The sequence below is a fragment of the Cetorhinus maximus genome, chromosome 7 (assembly GCF_964194155.1).
Source record: "Cetorhinus maximus chromosome 7, sCetMax3.hap1.1, whole genome shotgun sequence".
NCBI lineage: Eukaryota > Metazoa > Chordata > Chondrichthyes > Lamniformes > Cetorhinidae > Cetorhinus > Cetorhinus maximus.
The window spans coordinates 5030020-5046955 of NC_135885.1; the positions used below are offsets into that span (position 1 = coordinate 5030020).

Here is a 16936-nt window from a genome sequence, read left to right on the forward strand (position 1 = left end):
GAATTGGATAAATAGTTGAAATGGAAAAATTTGCAGGGCACAGGAGTCGCGAATGGACCGCGGTAAGATTCTAAATCTGATCTAGCTCCTACTTAGGTCAGTCTCCACCGATTAGACTGCACGGTACTTAAACCAACCTACCTGCTTAATGCATTCAGGCACTGGGCTGGAGGTGAACAGATGCTCCTTCCAGCAGAGCAGTGATTAAGGGTGAGGGAGGCACTTAGTTGTGGGCATGTTGGGTGGGGTCTGCTGGGGGGCTGGGGCGATAGTCCTGGCAGGTAATGAATATTTGCAGAGGAACAGATAAGCAGTTTCTCGAAGGGCCACCTGTCCTGAGATTAGAATGTGGCATCTGGACACGTGCACCTTATCTAGTCTGGATTTAATGTGAATTGAAGGCTGGTCTCAAGGGTAAAAATAAGTCGTGAAAGGTGTAAAGTGACTTTGCACTTCAGTTGGGAAATTGCCTTAATCTCCTTGTGATTTATTCCAATTTTCACTTAATGGGCTCTTTTTCTGAGAGAAACCTCAGTCACAAACCATGTCTTCAAAAAGAGAAAATGCATTTATTCTTAATACGCTCGATTCCCAAAGCATTTGTGGTGGAACTAGTATCTTTACTGCAAAAATTACTTCTACAAATTCTCATCCCATCATTCTACCCCTTTCGTATCATACCCATTCACATTCCTTCAATCCCTCTCATTTTACCCCCATCCTACCCCGGCGTCCTGCACCATTCCATCCCCCATTCCAATCTTCCCACACTGCACCCCTCCCTCCCCCATACTGTCACGTTTCCATACCAGCCCAGTTCCGCTCATCTACCTACCCCGCGCCCACAACCCCTCCCAACTCCCGAATCTCCCCAGCCTGGGTAAGTCGGTGTTGGGGTCCCTTTACCTTCCGCTGTTCTTTTTTCCCCACCAACATCCCACAGCCAGTGGCAGCGGTGAGTGCATCACGGGCTCCAGTCCTCCACATGTCACAGCTCCGTCCATCAAATCAAACTACTGTAATCGGAACAGTGTGGGTAGATACAAACTGTGGGTCATTATTATTCTTCATTCCCTTCTTGGGTTGATAGACAACTTCACATAGCTTTAATTATACAACAAAGCCTTCTGGCTTCGCAAAATGTAATCAGAATTCAATTATCTATCTCTCCACTCCAGAAGCTCGACACCGTCCAAAACAAAGCAGCCCCACTTGATTGGCATCCCATCCACAAACATTCACTCCCTCCACCACCGACGCACAGTAGCAGCAGTGTGTACCATCTATAAGATGCACTGCAGGAATTCACCAAGGCTCCTTCGACAGCACCTTCCAAACCCACGACCACTACCATCTAGAAGGACAAGGGCAGCAGACACATGGGAACACCACCACCTGGAAGCTAATGAAGTTAACTTTGAAGTTAACACCACTGTCTGTCCTCCAACTTTGAAAGGATACAAGTCATTGGCTTCAATCCCTGCCTCAACTCTTCACCACTGCTTCCATTCCTATCTCAGGTTGTAAGAGACAGTTATTGTCCTATTTGACTTCAAGCTGAGCCCATATCCACTCCATCAACAAAACTATCTACTTCCATCCCCATGACATTGCCCCTCTCAGTCCCTGCCTCGACTCATCTGCTGCGGAAGCATTCATCTATACCTTTGTCACCTCCAGATTCAACTCTTCCAATGCCGTCCTGACCCACAATCCGCCACTTTCCACAAGCCTCACCTCCTCCAGAATTCTGCTGTCCATATCCTATGCCTCACTAAGTCCTGCTCACCAAATCACTCTGACGCTCACTGAGTTACACTGGCTCTTGGTGCAGCAACACGTTGACTTGAATATTCTCATTGCTTTTGAATTGTTCCATGACGTTTCCTCCCTCTCACGCTGCACCTTCCTCTAGTCCTAGAACCCTCTGAGAACTCAGTGCTTCTTCAATTCTAGCCGCTTCTTAAATCCTCTCTCACTTTGCCTACCATTGGCAGCTATGGCTCCTCCTCCTGGAACCTCTCTCCCGCATCCCCCCCCCACCCACCTCCCTCACATCCCCCTCCCCCACCCCACTTCCTTAAGGCCCCCCTTAAAACATCCAATCAAACTGTGTGCCACCAGCTCCAAAGGTCTGTCTCATGGTCTGGGCACCCATATACCTCTTCTGGGGAAGACGTCGGTTCAGAGGGACCTGGGCGTCCTTGTGCATGAATCACGGGAAGATAGCGTGCAGGCACAGCAAGGAATTAAGAAGGCAAATATTATGGCCAGGGTTTTGTGGCCCCCGTTGTGGCGGGACACACCGCTGGAGGTTCGGCCGGCCAGCCAAAACTCCATCGGCTTTTCGGCAGGACTGGACGATCCTGGCGGTGGGTGGGGCCGGGTCATCCCGCCCTGCGTCAGCTTTTATTGCCAACGGGTTGCAGCAAAGGTGTCTTCCTACTATTATTCAGGACACCGGTGAGGCCACACGTGGAATATTGTGTGCAATGTTGGTCTCCATACCTAAGTAAAGATGTACTTGCCCTAGAGAGAGAGAGAGTAATGAAGGTTCACGATTATAAGCAAAATACTGCGGACGCTGGAAATCTGAAACAAAACCAGAAAATGCTGGAAAAACGCAGCAGGTCTGACAGCGTCTGTGGAGAGAGAAAAACAAAGTTAACGTTTCAAGTCCGTATGACCCTCGAAGAGCTCTGAAGAAGGGTCAGTCGGACTTGAAACATTAACGAAGGCTCATGGGGCTGGTTCAAGGCCATTCGACTCGATGGGCTGAATGGCCTACTCCTGCTCTATGTTCCTATGAGGCCTTTGTCCTATGAGGAGAGATGAAGAGGCTTAGGCCTATACACCCAGCAGTTTCGAAGGACAGGAAGTAATCTCATCGAAACATATCAAATTCTGTGAAAACATTTACTTCTAGCTGGAGAACCTAGAACAGGGGGTCACAGTCTCAGGGTAAGGGGTCGACCACTTAGGGCTGAGATGAGGAGAAATTTCTTCACTCATAGAGCTGTGAATCTTTGGAACTCTCTAGCCCTGAGGGCCGCGGGTGTTCAGTTGTTGAATATATTCCGAGACAGAGATCAATAGGTCTTGAGGCAGTGAGGGATATGGGGTCTTACAGGAAGGTGGAGTTGAGGTAGACAATCAGCCATGACCTTGTGGAATTGCAAAGCAGACTCAACGGTCCGTGGCTGACTCAGACACTGCTTCTGTCTACGTGAAGCACCTTGAGACATTGCTTTTCTGCTTTGAGGCTACAATGTAGATTGAAGTTTTCCCTGTCATGCTGTGGCATTGTATAAATACGAATCTTTCTTGCCCTTCTTTTCACTATTGAATCCCATCCCCCCCAGTGCCTGTACTGGGGACTCAGACTCTCCCATCTTCAATGAATAGACTATTGATATATATTCCAAGGTTGCTGCCTATGTAACTGCCGTTTCTATTCATGGGGAATTAATGAGTCGGAGATAGAATAATAGAATTCAAGGTTGCTACTGCTTCAGTAAACTTGTTCTGTGACTGAAAAACTTGGCTGGTTTGCCACCTTGCATTTGCTCCCTCTTTCCTTCTCTCCGAGCCAGGGTGTTAAGGGCACAGCACAGTGCGATTATGATTCATCCACGCCCAAAAGTAACGACTAACACTCGTTTCATTTCTCATCAGTTTTCTCACCAATCTTCATCTGGTGAAGGAAGCGACTTCACTCTGAGGTACTGTCTCGCATGTTACTTCAGTTGATGTGCAGAGACTGGAGGAGCTGGGATTATTGCCCTTAGAGCAGAGAAGGATAAGGGGAGATTTGCTCGGAATTATGAGGGTGCTCTTGATAAAAGCAGGTAGGGAGAAAATGTTTCCTCCGGCAAGTGTCGCTAAGTAGAGATTATGGATCGCTGGAAAGAAAGACGTGTTGCTGAAGCTTTTCGTCTTGCACTCATCAGGACAAGTGCAAGAATGCCAAATTTCAAACACAATCACAACAATTTATTCTACAGGAGAATAGGGTGCTGATTGGTTGGTAAGTTGACTCTGATTTGCCAAGAGGTTGCCACGGAGAAAGCAATGGGAAGCTGCAGTCTGTCCAAGATCTGAATCAGCTTGCTATCCAATCAGCCCCCTTTTCTCCTGTAGTATAAATTGTTGAGATCATTTGAAATTTGACATTCTTGTATTTGTCCTGATGAGTGCAAGATGAAAAGCTTCGGCTACATGTCCCTCTTTTCAGCGATTATTCAAGGTCTGTACTACCAAGTGACTGTCTATAGATTTAAAATAATTGTCAAAAGACCAAGAGGACAAATGAGGAGAAATTTCTTCAGGCAAAGGGCCGTTAAGATATGGACCCACTAACTAAAGGCTATCGGACATGTCCTTGAAGAGGATGAATCTGCGGAGTTACGGGGAAAGGGTGGGTGAAGGGATTAATTGGACACACTTACAAAGAGCCAGTGCAGACATGCTGGGCAGAATGGCCTCCTCCTGTGCTGCAAGGTTTGATGATTCCACGTGTTTTCCAAATCCTTGTCTTTGTTTGTGAGCTTTGACGGTGGGTTTGGAGAGGTTCTTCAACTCCAAATCCAACTCTCGCTCTCACCTGATGCACTCTTCCCAAGGAAGAGTCACTGCAATTTCCAGGCCGACACCTTGCCTGCCCTGATTCCCTAGATCAGCACAAGGAGCAATTGCTGCATCTCCACTTCCACTTTGCCTTTTTTTATTCTTTCATGGGATGTGGGTGTTGCTGGCTAGGCCCATTCCTAGTTGCCCTTGAGGAGGTGGTGGTGAGCCACCTTCTTGAACCTCTGCAGTCCCATGTGGTGTAGGTACACCCACAGTGCTGTTAGGGGGAGGGAGTTCCAGGATTTGACCCAGCGACAGTGAAGGAACGGAGATATATTTCCAAGTCAGGATGGTGAGTGCCTTGGAGGGGCACTTGCAGGCGGTGGTGTTCCCATGCATCTGCTGCCCTTGTTCTAGATGGTAGTGGTCGTGGGTTTGGAAGGTGCTGTCTAAGGAGCCTTGGTGAATTCCTGCAGTGTATCTTGTAGGTGCTACACCCTGCTACTACTGTGCATTGGTGGTGGAGGAAGTGAGTGTTTGTGGATGCGGTGCCAATCAAGCGGGCTGCTTTGTCCTAGATGGTGTCAAGCTTCTTGAGTGTTGTGGGAGCTGCACTCATCCAGGCAAGTAGAGAGTATTCCATCACACTCCTGACTTGTGCCTTGTAGATGGCAGACAGGCTTTGGGGAGTCAGGAGGTGAGATACTCACTGCAGGATTCCTAGCCTCTGACCTGCTCTTGTAGCCATGATATTTATATGACTAGTCCAGTTCAGTTTCTGGTCAATGATAAACCCCAGGATGTTGATAGTGGGGGATTCAGCAATGGTAATGCCACTGAAAGTCAAGGGAAGATGGTTGGATTCTCTCTTGTTGGAGATGGTCATTGCCTGGCACTTGAGTGGCGCGAATGTCAGATCAGATAAGTTCAGCACAAAGGTGGGGCGTGACTTCAGGTCTGTTTGCTCAGTTGCTCACCAGTTAAACTGGGTGCGCTGTTCTGGGATTGACCTTGTACCTCATGTACCTTGTCAAACCAGAAGCAGAGCAGATCTGGTTAGGTTCAGAGTACCAACACTTTAAACCAATCAATCATACTATAGACTCCAACAGCACAGACTGAGGTCATTCTGCCCTTTATATCTCTGCTGGCTCTTTGAAAGATCTAAACAAACCCCTTCCCTTGCCCCACAGTCCTGTAAACCTTCCCTTTCCAAGTATTGATTTTTTTCGTTTGCGTGTATCTGCTAAAACCTTTCTAAATGACTGGCTCGGCCTCAGCAGGATACTGCGTCCAGTTCTGGGCACCACGCTTTAGGAAGGATGGCAGGGCCTTTGGGAAGGGTGTGGAGGAGATTTACCAGAACGCTTACAGGGATGAGAGACTTCAGTTAATGTGCAAAGACTGGAGAAGCTGGGATTGTTCTGCTTGGAGCAGAGAAGGTTTAGGGGAGATTTCATAGAGCTGTTCAAAATCATGAGGGGTTTTGATGGAGAAAAGAAGGGGAAATTGTATCCAGTGGTGGCTATAGATTTTAAGGTGATTGGTAAAAGAAACAGGGAGAAGTTGATGTCAAATTTTTAATCTTTTTTTTTGTGGGATGTGGGCATCGGTGGCAAATTCAGCATTTGTTGCCCATCCCTAATCACCCTTAAACTGGGTGACTTGCTCGGCCACTTCAGGGGGGCAGTTAAGAGTCAACCCTATTGCTGTGGGTCTGGAGTCACATGTAGGCCAGACCGGGTAAGGACGGCAGATTTCCTTCTCCAAAGGGCACAAGTGAACCAGATGGAGTTTTAACCACAATCAATTATTTAGCTTTATATTCCAGATTTATTAACTGAATGTGAACCCATGTCCCCAGGGCATTAGCCTGGGCCTCTGAGTTACTCATCCAGTGACAGTACCACTGCACGACCGTCTCCCCACAGCAAGCTGTTGTGATCTGGAATCTATTGCCTGAAAGGCCGATGGTAACAGATTCAATAGAAACTTTCAAAAGGGAATTAGACAAATAACTTAAAAGGAGATACTTTCAGGGCTATGGATAAAGAGCAGGGGAGCGTGACTAACTGGATCTCTTTCAAATAGCCAGCAGGGGCACGATGGGCCGAATGGTTTCCTTCTGTGTCATGATTCTGTGATTGCAAACGATGGCAATCCTAAAAATGGCATGTCAGAATATTACCCTGAGCTCATCTGTTCAAATGGCAGCTAGAGACACTCAGAGACAACAGCGCCCCTAACTGAGGGCAGCGTAAAAACCGGCAGAGACCACGCTGAGAGAGTCAGGTCGTGGGGAACTGAAAATTCAGCAGGAGAGCTGATGGAAGGGTTTGTGGAACATGATGGCTTCCTGAACCCCCTGCAACACTGCATCGTCACATTAAGGAATTCAATCATTCGAGGGCTGGATAATGTAGTGTAGAGTTTGTATGGTTTAGGGGGTGGGGGTGAAGAGATTGAAGATAGTTGCCGAAGCTGAGGAATCAAATGGGTTGGATAGACTACACTGTCTGGAAGAATAGAAATTGGAAAGGAGAAGGCCATTCAGCCCATCAATGTGCTCATGGCTGACATGTGTCTTAACTCTATCTAAGCACATTTGCTCCATAACCCTTAATACCCTTACCCATCAATAATTTTTTTATTCATTCATGGGATGTGGGCATCACTGGCTGGGCCAGCATTTATTGCCCATCCCTAATTGCCCTTCAGAAGGCGGTGATGAGCTGCCTTCTTGAACCTCTGCAGTCCATGTGGTGTAGGTGCACCCGCAGTGCTTTTTGGGAGAGAAAGTTCCAAATTTTTCCATAATTTTTCAATCTTTCCAATCTTCCTTAGACCCAGGGATGGTGCCAGGGGACCGGAGGATTGCAAATGTTACACCCTTGTTCAAAAAGGGGTGTAAAGATCAGCCCAGCAACTACAGGCCAGTCAGTTTAACTTCAGTGGTGCAGAAACCTATGGAAACAAACATTCAGAAGAAAATGAATAGTCACATGGACAAATGCAAGTTAATTAAGGAAATCCAGCATGGATTTGTTAAGGTTAAATCATGTTTATCTAACGTGCTGGAGTTTTTCGATGAGGTAACAGAGAGGGTTGATGAGAGTAATGCTGTTGATACGGTGTACATGGACTTCCAAGAGGTGTTTAATAAAGTGTCGCACTAATGGACTTGTGAACAAAGTTATAGCTCATGGAATAAAAGGGACAGTAGCAAGGTAGATTAAAAAATTGGCCGAGTTAACAGGAAACAGGGGGCGTAATGATTAATGGAAGCATTTTGGACTGGAGGAAGGTTTGTAGTGGAGTTCCCCGGGGTCAGTTTTGGGACCCTTGCTCCTCTTGATGTATATTAATGACCTAGACCTTGGTGTACAGGGCACAATTTCAAAATTTGTGGGTGATATGGAATTTGTGAATTGTGAGGGTGGGGGTGGTGGGGTAGTGTAGAATTTCAAAAGGACACAGGCGAGTTGGTGGAATGAGCAGACAAATGGCAGATGCAATTTAATGCAGAGAAATGTGAAGTGATTCATTTTGGTTGGAAGAGCACAGAGACAATATATAACAGAGTACAATCCCAAAGAGGGCGCAGGAGCTGAGGTGTATATGTACATAAATCATTGAAGGCAGCAGGACAGGTTGAGAGAGTGGTTCATAAAGCATTCTGTATCCTAGGTTTAATCAACTGGGGCATTGAGCACAAAAGCAAAGAGGTTATGTTGAACTTGTACCGAACACTGGTTTCAGCCTCAGCTGGAGTATTGCATCCAGTTCTGGGCACCTCGCTTTAGGAAAGATGTGAAAGCACTGGAGAGAGATTGCAGGAAAGATTCACAAGAATGATTCCGGGGATGAGGAACTCCAGTTACATAGATAGATTAGAGAAGTCGGGGCTGTTTTCCTTGGAGAAGGCAGAGAGGAGATTTGATCGAGGTGTTCAAAATCATGAGGGGTCTGGACAGAATAGATAGGGAGAAACTGTTCCCATTGGTGGAAGGATCGAGAACCGGAAGGCCCAGACTTAAGATAATTGGCAAAAGAAGCAATGTTGACATGAGGAAACACTTTTTCATACAGCGAGTGATTAGGATCTGGAATGCACTGCCTGAGAGCGTGACGGAGAGAGATTCAACTGAGGCTTTCAGGAGGGAATTAGACTGTTATCTGAAAAGGAAGAATGTGCAGGGTTACGAGGAGAAGGTGGAGAATAGCATAGGTGAGTTCCTCCTTCGGAGGGCTAGTTCCAACATGGGCTGAATGTCCTCCTTCTGTGCTGTAACAGACTATGATTCTATTTCCGCTCCTGTTTTGTGTGAAAAAGTTGTTTCCTGACACCACCCCTGAACAGCTTGGTTCCAACTTTAAGATTCTGCCTCCATGTTTTGGAATCTGATTTGAGGGAAAAAAAATCTCCATCAACCCTATCAATTCCAAGAATCATCTCTAACACTCCAATTAGATAATCCCTTAAGCTTTTACTCATCGCTCCTTTTATATCCTTCCGTGGCACGTTGTCAAATTTCATTACATAATCTTGTTTTGTTTTCATTTCATTATGTTAAAGGCGTTATGTAAGTTTTTCCTGATGCTATTCTACATTTGAGGGGGCACAAACCTAGTCAGTGCGAACTGACATCGCACTTTAACCCTTTTAGCCTCACTTAAACATGATCCAAGTGGATTTATGCCAAGCCTGTTTTGTGTTTGGCATCTTGCTTTCTGTTATGGAATCTATGTCTCTCGTGCCCCGTTGATGCCCAGTTCTGAGATAGCCCTCATGAAGATACCCACCTGGTTCCTGTTCCTCGAGCCTGGTAATCCCCTGGCAGAGTTAAGCTCAGCCTTTAACTGAGGAATCTGATTTCAGCAGCAGTAGTGCTGATGCTGGTAAAAAAACACTCTGGTAGCGCTTCATCCAAGCACTCAGTTTTGGAAATGGGTTTTAATCAGTGGCGAGAGTGGTTGCCATGGGAAACCACAAGGCCTACTTGATTCGGGAAACTGCAGTGAATACAAATGAAGAGAAATGGGAACAGAGGTTTTAAAGGGAACGTGGAGAAAGTGTTTGCCAAATGTTTTGACTTTCCATTAGGGAGTGAATACTGTACCATACCAACGTACCTAAAGGGAGCAGAAGTAGGCCATTCGGCCCCTCGAGTCTGCTCCGCCATTCAATAAGATCATGGCTGATCTGATTGTGTTTCGAATTCCACATTCCCATCTAACCCCGATAACCTTTGATCCCCTTGCCTAACAAGAATCTATCTACCTCTGCCTTAAAAATATTCAATGGCCTCATCTCCACCACCTTCTGAGGCAGAGAATTCCAAAGTCGCACAACCCTCTGAGAGAAAAAAATTCTCCCCATCTCTGTCCTAAAAGGGCGACCCCTAATTTTAAAACAGTGCCCCCTAGTTCTGGACTCACCCACAAGAGGAAACATCCTTTCCACGTCCACCTTGTCAAGGCTGTTCAGGATCTTATATACTTCAATCAAATCACCCCTCACTCTTCTAAACTCCAGTGGAAACAAGCCCAGTCTGTCCAACCTTTCCTCATAAGACAACCCACTCATTCCAGGTATCAATCTAGTAAACCTCCTCTGAACCACCTCCAATGCATTTACATCCTTCCTTAAATAAGGAGACCGAAACTGCACACAGTATTCGAGATGCAGTTTCACCAATGCCCTGTATAACTGAAGCTTAACCTCCTTACTTTTAAGTTCAATTCCTCTCGCAATAAAGGATAGCATTCCATTAGCCTTCTAACCAGACTGTCACCTTCTTTCTGAGCAAGTGACAAAACGATTTACTTTCTCCATCTTTTTTTTGCATGATTTCATTGCCTTTGTAAAAGGTTTAAGCGGCAACTTTTGTACAGATAGAGCCCTCCTTCCTCCTCACGAAACTCTCTCTGCTGCTCTCTGGGGTGAAGTTCCTTGAAAAGAGAGGAAGAACTTGCATTTATATAGCACCTTTCACAACCTCGGGGCGTACCAGGGCATCTTACAGCCAAATAAGTGTACTGGCTGTTGAAATGTAAGAAACGCAGCGGTCAATTTGCACTCGGTAACCTCTCACACGCCGCAATGTGATACATGACCAACTGTGGCATTGGTTAAAGAAAGGATAGAAAGATTTGCATTTATATAGCTCTTTTCACAACCGCCAGATGTCTCATAGTGCTTTTTGGTTAATGAAATACTATTCAACTGTAGTCACTGTTGTAATGTAGGCAACATGGCTACCGTTTTGCACACAGCAAGATCCCACAAACTGCAGTGTGACAATGACCAAATAATCTGATCTGGGTTGAGGGATAAATATTGGCCAAAACACTGGGGAGAGCTCCCTTGCTCTTCTTCGAAATAGTGCTGCGGGATCCATCTGAGCAGACAGGAGAGGCCTCGGTTTAACATCTCACCCGAAAGACTGCTTCTCTGACACTGCAGCACTCAGGGTCAGCCTGGATCTTGTGCCAAAGACCCTGGATTGGGCCTTGAACTCAAAACTGCGGGACCCCGAGGTGAGAGTGATAGCGCCCGAGCCACAGGTTCTAATTAAGTCTGAAAGGAACGAAACCGGACAGACCTCACCACGTGGACTGCAGCGGTTCAGGAAGGCGGCTCACCGCCACCTTCTCAAGGGTGGGCACCTAGGGGTGGGCAATAAATGCTGGGCCCAGCCAGCGAAGCCCACATCCCGTGAATGAATTAAAAAAAAAACACTTCAGCATCTCACACAAGTAGCTAGTTAATCACTTGCAAATTTTGGCACATGTAGCTTCAGATGACGGCTCTCCTGGTTCCAGATCAGATAGACAGAACTTGAAACCGCACATTCCAAAAATTCAAAACCCCATCCGGGTTGACGCTTCAGCTCAGTAATGAAAAAGGCAGTTTGGAGATGTCAACTTTTGGATTAAATGCTGAACTCAGGTGGACATGAACAGCTCAAGTTCTGACCTCAAATTCAAAATTCTCATCCTTGTTCCGAAACCCCCTCTCCCTGTCACCTCCTTCAGCCCGACCCTCATGATCGCTGCACTCTTCCAATCCTCGCCTCCCCTGCCTTTCTCACTTCCTCCCCTCCTCCGCTGGCCACTGTGCCTTTAAGCTGCCTGGGGCCTAATCTCTGGAATTCCTTACCCAAACCTCTCTGCCTCCTCCCTCCTTTCTAGACGCTCCTTATTAAACCGGCCTCTCTGACCAACCTTTTGATCACCTGTCCCTAATACCTCCCCGTATAGCTCAGTGTCATACTTTGTCTGATAATCACACCTGCGAACCGCCTTGTGGTGTTTTGCAAAAGGCGCTATATAAATACAAATTGTTGCTATCACAGGGTGCTATATAGAGGGTAAACGTCTCAAGGCTCTTGCATTATTACCAGTGGAAAGTGGACTTTCAGCCATTCGTGATGCCGGGATTGCTTTGTTCAGCCAAGCAACACCGCAAACCTGACTCAGGTCACCTCACAATTCTTACGGGATCATGCTGTGTATAACAGTGCTTACACCTTAAAGCACAATGGTATCTCTCAGGAAGATTTGATAAGGTGTTCTGTGAATTTTTCTGTCAGTTCAGTAAGTTCATTTCTTTTATTGTTTCATTTATTCACTCTTCAGATGTGGGTGTTGCTGGAAAGGCCGGAATTTATTGCTCATCTCATCTCTAACTGATTTTATGGAGTGGCTTACTGCGCCAAAACCCTCATTTACCCACCTTCTCCCCAAATCTCACCATCTCCCCATATCCCTCAATCCCACTTACCCACCATCTCCCCAAATCCCTCAATCCCTTCTCCCCATATCCCTCAAACCCACTTACCCACCATCTCCCCATATCCCTCAATCCCTTCTCCCCATATCCCTCAATCCCACCTTCTCCCCATACCCTCCAATCCCACTTACCTACCTCTCACCATATTCCTCAATCCCATTTACCCACCTTCTCCCCAGATCCCACCTTCTCACCGTATCCCTCAATCCCATTTACCCACCTTCTCCCCATCTCCCTCAGTCCCACCTTTTCCCCATATCCTTCAGTCCTACCTTCTCCCCATATCCCTCCATCCCACTTACCCACCTCTCCCCATTTCCCTCAATCTCATTTACCCACCTTCTCCCCATATCTCTCAGTCTCACCCACCTTCTCCCCATATCCCTTAATCCCAATCCCACCTACCCACCTTCTCCCCATATCTCTCAAACCCACCCACCCACCTTCTCCCCATATCTCTCAACCCCACCCACCCACCTTCTCCCTATATCCCTCAATCCCAGCTAAGGAATATGTGATACTCCTCACTCTAACGAAGAGCTAATTAAAGTAAATCACAGGTGACACTCTCACTTCATTGTAGTGAAGAATGTGTACTCAGCATTTCTGATCCTTGCCAGTAAATTCTCAGGTGAGTCAGCACTTCTGCTTTGCTTTATAACCTAATCCAAGGTGTCACAGACAGACAAGGACTGAGATCAGGTTACATTGCTGGACTGAGGGAAGGATCACATTTATGTAGCGCCTTTCACGTCCTCCCAAAGCACCTTACAGCCAATGAAGTACTTATTATAGTATGGTCACTTCTGTTATGTAGGAAATGTAGCAGCCAATTTGCACACAGCAAGCTCCCACAAACATCAATATTACTGATGTCGAATGAGGAATTTTTTAGGGGATTTTAAAAATTCGTTCACTGGATGTGGGGGTCGTTGGCATGGCCAGCATTTACTGCCCATCCCTAGTTGCCCTTGAGAAGGTGGTGGTGAGCTGCCTTCTTGAACTGTTGCAGTCCATGACTAATACTCCAGACCGACAGCAATGTGGTTGACTCTTAATTGCCCTCTGAAATGGCCTAACAAGACATTCAGTTCACAGGCAATTAAGGATGGGCAACAAATGCTGGCCTTGCCAATGACGCCCACATCCCATGAAAGAGTAAATACAAAGGGGTGCAGAAGGGTCTACACTCTTCTAAAGGGGTTAACCCTCCTCCTCTGTGGCCCCCCAGCACAGTGGTATTGTCACTGGACTAGTATTCCACAGACCCAGGGTAAGGGCCTGGGGACCTGGGTTGGAATCCCACCATGGCAGGCAGTGAAATTTGAATTCAATAAAAACCTGGAATTAAAAGTCTGATGATGACCACAAAACCATTGCCGATTGTCATAAAGACACATCTGGCTCACTCATGTCCTTTATGGAAGGAAAGCTGCCATCCTTACCTGGCTTACATGTGTCTCCAAACCCACAGCAACGTGGTTGACTCTTAAATGGCCCCTTGAACAAGGGCAATTAAGGATGGGCAATAAATATTGGCCTAGCCAGCGAAGCCCACATCCCATGAATGAATATAAGCAAAAATAACCTGGAATTGGCTTTGATTTCGGGGCTGATAATGTCCCAGTTATTTGTAGTTGAAAGAGTTACCATCCATATTGAGGGTCTGGTGTTGGGAAGCCATTGTCTAGGCAGACCCACTGACTCCATTAGCAAAGACAGTTTATCAGATGCAAATGACATCCCTTTTGAACTGGGACTGCTCAGTTCCGGGTGTGATATGAATCGGTTAGCAGTTCGGTAGGCTTATCAAGTTCTGATTTGCAAATCTGGTGGCCCTTTTGTAATTATAGGGATTCTGTACAATGAGGTGCGAGATTCTAGAAGCTGATCACAAAGAATTCTTTTGTTCTTGAAACTTCTGGCCGTTCTCAGACAAAGGCCCAATGCTGTGGTCAGGTGACCTGTAGCAGCTATCTTTTTGATTCAGCAAAAAGTCAATTTTTGAAAATAGCCATAAGGATAAAGTTTTGAACGTGTGGTATTGGAGTTCCTCTCATGTCATAGGAACCCAGCAAAGGGTTCCAATAAAGTAAACGAGGAGAAACTGTTTCCACTGGCATAAGGGTTGGTTTCCAGAGAGGCACAGTTTAAAGATGTAGTGACTGGCAAAAGAACAAAAAGGGAGATGAGGACAATAATTTTTACACAGTGAGTTGCTGTTCTCTTATCAGCACTGTGCATCTTAGATGGGTTTGAACATTATACTAACTATGCACAATACAGACTCTCAGCACGAGGCTCTACAGCCTGAGAAATATTCAACGGCCCAGCCTCTAACCTCTTCGGGAAGAGTTCCAAAGATTTACGACCCTCAGAGAAAAAAAATTCCCCTCATCTCTGTCTTAAATGGGAGACCCCTTATTTATAAACTGCGTCCCCTAGCTCTAGTCTCTCCCACAAGGGGGAACATCCTGTCAGCATCTACCCTTTCAAGTCCCCTCAGAATCTTAGATGTTTCAATAAGATCACCTCCCAATCTTCTAAACTCCAATGGATACAGGTCCAGCCCGCCCAACCTTTCCCCTAAAGCTAACCCCCCCTCCATCCTAAGTATGAGTCAGGTGAACTTTCTCTGAACTGTTCCTAACACATTTGTATCCTTTCCTAAATAAGAAGACCAAAGCTGTACGCAATACATCCCTGCTTATATATTCCATTCCTCTTGCAATAAACAACCAAATTCCATTTGCCTTCCTCATCACTTGCATATTAACTTTTCCTGGTTCATGTACCAGGACACCCAGGTCCCTCTGAACCTCAGAGTTCTGCAATCTCTCCCCATTTTAATAATATGTTGCTTTTCTATTCACATTTTCCCACATTATACCCCATAATGCCAAATTTCTGTCCACTCACAACCTGTCTATGTCCCTTTGCAGGCTCCTTATGCCCTTTTCACAATTTATTTTCCTACCTATCGTTGCAACATCGGGAAAATTTAGCAACTATATATTCAGTCCCTTCATCCAAGTCATTGATATAAATCGTAAATGTTTGAGGCCCTAGCAGTGATTGCTGTGGCACCCCACTAGTCATAGCTTGCCAACTGGAAAATGACTTATGTAACCCTACTCTCTGTTTGCTGTTAGCTCTGTGGCACAGTTAGGTTTGTAAACTCTGTCCCTCCCTGACACGCTCTGATCATCAGTTCCCTCATTCCTGCTTTGCACTTTTGCCTGGTCTTCCCTATTTAATTTATCATGCCTTCCCAAACGCGACCCCTTTCCCCCTTTAAAACGGCCTCTCTTCTTCCAGGAATAGCGCTGTGCAATTTTGGCAGGGCATTCTTTGCACTGATGCAGCCTCTCCCCGTCACAGTGTGAGCACTAAATAATGGTGGCTACTGCGCCCCCTTCACTTTTTCCTTGTTTTTGGCTTACGTGCACCCTTACGTCTATGTGCTACAAACTGTGCTGCACTGTCTCAGCTGCTTTTCTCCACGAGATTTCTTTTTTGCCTGGAGTAAACATATGATCTTGTTTCCTGGCTCCTGTCTGCCTTGCTGGCTGCACAGCCTCAGTAGGTTCAAATCTTCCCTCAACTGCAGAAAATCAGATTAAGTCTCTTCTAAGACTCCTACAACAAGGCGATGCCAAATTAATTTGTCTTTCGGGGTTCTATGCCAGCAATTGTCTGGCAAAAGATTTAGATCATTAAGACCATAAGAGACGTAGGAGCAGAAGTAGTCCACTCAGCCCGTCGAGTCTGCTCTGCCACTTAATGAGATCATGGCTGATCTGTTAACCCTCAACTCCACTTTCCTGCCTTTTCCCCATAACCCTTGATTCCCTTATTGATTATAAAAATTATTAATGAAGGAATCTATGCTTTCTCCTTCTCTTTGGGTACGCCTATTGAATTTTGCCTCTCTAAAATGGTGTTTCTTTGACGACTAAAATAAGTATCAAAGCCTTTTGAAATTCTTCATATGTGGCCATCTCTTTGTTTATGCACTGTCTGACCATTACATCATCTGCACTACTTCCTATGGCATAGAGCAAGGTACTGACCTCTTCCTTGGTAGCCTTCTCTGCTAGTCCTGACAGCTGTTTTATATCTGATAAACCTGCAACACCAGTTCTGCCACTTCTTGGCTTGATTTGGACTCTGCACGTGGTCGAAGCACCCTGGTAAAAGTAGGATTTTCTCCATGACTTCCCTTCATTTGTGGCCTTTTCTGGAGTTCCACTGAAGATTCTCCCACACTGTCCTTGTCCTGCAATCATTTCCCTTGCTGCTTCTTCCAGCCACTGGGCTCTTCACTTGCTGCTTCTTTTGTCGTGTTTTTCGCTGTCACCATCCGTTATCATCGTTGTGGGTCTTAGATGGGGTTGTTCATGATCTGGACTTACAAATACTGTTGGAGGAAAGGCTGTTGGTAAACTCTACCTTTTAATGAACATTATACTAACTATGTACAATACGGACACAGCACATGGCCCTATATAGAACTATCTCTCTCCATACTCTGTTGTCATGTGATCTTACATCACTGATGATATAGGCTAT

General features: G+C 46.0%; 2 protein-coding genes across 3 annotated transcripts in view; both read left to right on the forward strand.

The window, feature by feature from the left end:
• The window catches only part of LOC144682565 (BTB/POZ domain-containing protein KCTD14-like), a 1380231-nt gene that overhangs the window by 44924 nt on the left and 1318371 nt on the right, over positions 1–16936 (forward strand). The window lies entirely within an intron of this gene.
• The window catches only part of arrb1 (arrestin, beta 1), a 139629-nt gene that overhangs the window by 25744 nt on the left and 96949 nt on the right, over positions 1–16936 (forward strand). The window lies entirely within an intron of this gene.